This window comes from Choloepus didactylus, chromosome 7 (genome assembly GCF_015220235.1).
Source record: "Choloepus didactylus isolate mChoDid1 chromosome 7, mChoDid1.pri, whole genome shotgun sequence".
Classification (NCBI taxonomy): domain Eukaryota; kingdom Metazoa; phylum Chordata; class Mammalia; order Pilosa; family Megalonychidae; genus Choloepus; species Choloepus didactylus.
The window spans coordinates 20,609,046-20,613,134 of record NC_051313.1 but is presented as its reverse complement, the minus strand read 5'-3'; the positions used below and the strand labels follow the sequence as shown (position 1 = coordinate 20,613,134).

General features: G+C 46.7%; 1 pseudogene; it reads left to right on the top strand.

Annotated features, from left to right (window-relative positions):
- Positions 1-737: 737 nt before the first annotated feature.
- On the top strand, positions 738-3,095 carry LOC119540355 (annotated as a pseudogene).
- The last annotated feature ends 994 nt before the right edge of the window (positions 3,096-4,089 follow it).

Below are 4,089 nucleotides of genomic sequence, written 5' to 3'. Positions count from 1 at the left end.
GGTGCAAGGTCTAGGAAACCAGCTCCTATCACAAGATCTTTAAGATAGTGCCCTACATTTTCTTCTAAGAATCTTATGGTCTTAGCGCTTATGTTTAGGTCTTTGATCCAATTAGAGTTAATTTTTGTATAAGGTGTGAGGTAGGAGTCCTCTTTCATTCTTTTGGAAATGGATATCCAGTTCTCCAAATGCCATTTATTGAAGAAGCTGCTGTATCCCAGTTGATTTGGCTTGACAGCCTTATCAAAGATCAGTTGGCAGGCATGTGCACCCCTGACCAGCAGTTGGGCTGTGCACAGGCCGGCCAGAACTGGGTGAGGGGGGCGGCTTGCAGGCCCCACGCCGGTGGGCGGGTGGGGATTTGGCTGCCCTGGAAGGTGGAGTCTGTAGCAGCTCCAGTGTTCTCTGGTGGCGACAGGACGGGAACTATGTCCTCTTTGCGTTTTTAGTGCTTACTCTCATCTCCCCCAGGTTGGGCAGCTCCCCCCTGAATCTTCTGGAGGAAGGACCCCAGGTGACCCCTGGCATGACCCACCCGAAGCAGGGTGCATGGCCGCCGGCCCTCGGAAGAAGTTAGGTGGCCCCAGAAGGTCCTGGGTGCGTGTGGCCACATTCGTGCAACAGTTGTAAGCCAGATGCGGGAGCACATGATGCTAGAAAGCAAACCTTGATGCCAGTTCCTCGCAACCAGTGTGTTCTTTTCTCTGCCACTTGACCCCAAGCACATACATCACAGGATGAATGAAATGAACCTGAGCCCAGTGGGGATGGAGCAGCTGACTTCATCCTCTGTGAAAAATGCCTTGCCAGTCTCAGGAAGTCACCTGCGATTGGCTGCCTCACCCACTCACAATGCCATCTCTTCCCCCAGCCTGCCAGTGGCAGTTCCAAACCTCAGTCCATCCATAAGCTCTCTGCCTTCTGCTTTGTCTCTGATGCTCCCAATGGGTATTGGTGATGGAGGGGTGATGTGTGGGTTACCTGAAAGAAACTATACCCTACCTTCACCACCTTACTCCCACCTGGAGAGCAGTTACTTCAGAACCGTTCTACCTGGTATTTTATCTTATTTAGCTGACAGACCACCTCCACAGTATACCCACCCCAACTCTATAATTATTCATAGTAATACAGCATTATCTATCACCAATAATCCTTCAGCACTAGATCCCTATCAGTCCATTGGAAATGTTGGATTAGGCATTGTTTCAGTGGACTCTCTCTCTGTGAACACACGTGGTGCCCAAAGTCTTCATCCCAGTGATGGTGTGTTGGACACAACAATCACTATGCAGAACGTTTCGAGGGTTACCAGCCCAATCTCCACAGATGGGATGGCAGAGAAGCTCTCAGTGGATGGTGTTGCAGGCGAGCATTCCCAAATTCCAAACGGCTCCAGAAGTCATGAATCTCTGTCTGTGGATTCTGTGAGCAACAGCCTTGCAGCAGACACTGTAGGACATGGTGGTGTGATACCCATTCATGGGAATGGCCTGGAGCTTCCTGTGGTCATGGAGACAGACCACATTGCAAATCGGGCCAATGGGATGTCTGATAGTGCCCTCAGTGACTCCATCCACACCATGGCCATGAGCACCAACTCTGTAAGTGTGGCACTCTCTACCTCACACAACCTCACCTCTCTAGAATCTGTTTCTCTCCATGAAGTTGGTCTCAGCCTAGAAACTGTGGTCGTCTCCTCCATCACCCAGGAGGTTGCTATGGGGACAGGTCATGTAGATGTGTCTTCAGACAGTCTTCCTTTTGTAACACCTTCACTGCAAATGGAAGACTCCAGTTCAAACAAGGAAAACATGGCAACCTTATTTACAATTTGGTGTACCCTCTGTGACTGAGCCTATCCCTCAGACTGCCCTGATCATGGACCAGTGACTTTTGTTCCTGACACTCCAATAGAGAAAGAGCAAGGCTTTCTCTCCCAAAGCAGCTCGTACTCCACCAGTCAATTGTGGTAGCAGAACTTGGTGTGTGGGTTGGAGAAACCATTCCTGTGCGGACTTGCTTTGGACCTCTTATGGGCCAACAGAGTCACTCCATGGAAGTAGCAGATTGGACAGGCAAAGCAGTTAACCATATCTGGAAGATTTACCACAATGATGTCCTAGAGTTCTGCATCATTACAGCTGATGAAAATTAATGTAATTGGATGATGTTTGTGTGTAAAGCCAGGAACTGGGAAGAGCAGAATTTGGTGGCTTATCCCCATGATGGGAAGATTACTTCTGTACTTCACAAGATAGTGAAGTACAGAAAATGAACTGTTTTTGTATTGTAGCCTGGATTATGCTCAGCAGATTGGTTTTCCTGAACACCCAGACATGCACCTCTGTAACTGTGGCAAGGAGTGCAATTCCTATACAGAGTTCAAAGCCCACCTGACCAGCCACATCCATAACCATCTTCCTAGCCAGGGCCATGGCAGCAGCCATGGGCCAAGCCACAGCAAAGAAAGGAAGTGGATGTACTCAATGTGTCCCCAAGCTTTATCTCTCCTTCCAAATTTCACATCCACTTTATGGGTCACATGGGCATGAAGCCCCACAGGCTTTCAGTGACCCTAGCAACCTGTGGACTCACCTCAAGATACATACTGGTCAGAAGAACTACAGATGCACTTTCTGTGACAAGTCTTTCACCCAGAAGGCTCATCTGGAGTCCCACATGGTTATCCACACAGGTGAGAAGAATCTCAAGTGTAATTTCTGTGACAGCTTTTTATGTGGAGGCAGGACCTCAAGCAGCGTGTGCTCACCCACACACAAGAATGTCAGATCAAGTGTCCCAAGTGTGATAAACTATTCTTAAGAACAAATCACTTAAAGAACCATCTCAATTCTCATGAAGTAAAATGGGATTATGTCTGTGAAAAATGTGCAAAGGCTTAGCTAACCAAGTACCATCTCACTTGCCACCTGAAAACCTGCAAAGGGCCCACCTCCAGTTCATCAGCTCAGGAGGAGGAGGAGGAAGAGGACTCAGAGGAGGAAGAATTAGTAGATTCTGTGGGGGCAGAGGACTGTAGGATTAATGGTGCTGTGTATTCAGCCAAGGAGTCTCTCTCTGCACATAAATAAGAGGAAGAGAAAAACTCTTTTGGATAGAAAATGCAAAAGCAAAAAACACATATAACCAGTTATCCACTACAATGGTTTTTATATAAAATGGTTCTTTATCTCCTTCCATCCAGTAGTCAAAACAGACTAAATGGAATGGGTAAAGCACTTATAGAGAAAGTATCCTAATGAAAACACTAACAGATGGAGAAAAGAGAGCATGTTTCCTAGTTTTAAGTGATGTTTGGTAAGGAAAGTGTCAACTTTTGAGGTCTGTCCCCACTTGCATGATAGTCTGGGAGATGAATTTATACCTGAGTCAAAGCTGCCTTCTATCAAAACAAGTAAATCAGATTTATTTTGAGTTCCTGCATTATGCCATTCTCCTCTCAGCCCTATGATTTAATGCTGTAACTTGGTCCCTGCCTCACAGCCATCCCACTTGCTGATTGTGCTTGGGGTGTTTTATGTTATGCAGAGTACTGTAACTTATATTCATGACAGAATGGATTGGAACACAGCAGTGTAAGCTTATTCCTTTGACTGCAGCTGACAAGTTAAAAGCAGCTCCTGTTTTAGCCTCTCCTGGCTACTGAGCTTGACTGCAGTTCATTCCAACACCAAAGCTCATTGAGGTTTTAGGGTAGATCTTGCTTCCCAGATTTCCAGCAGGCACCTAGAAGGCAAATCAAAAAAGAGCAGCCAGGCATTGGCAGTGATAGGAGAAAAGGAGAGACACCTGGTCCACTACCCAAGAAACTAGCTTTGAAGGAATCAACAGTAGTCACTTGTTTATTGTTACTTGGAAAATTTTATAGGTTTAGACATGTCTGTGTCTCCAATAAAACCCCCAACCACTCAGACAAAAGGGACCTGGAGTTAGCTGTACAGAGCCCAAATAATGTCTAATGGATTATCTCCTGGCAAGAGGCAGGTACATGCCAGTCCACAACAAAGCAGCGCCCCAGCCCGTAGAAGGGAAGAGAACAGTCTGATTTTTCTTTTTGGCTTAACC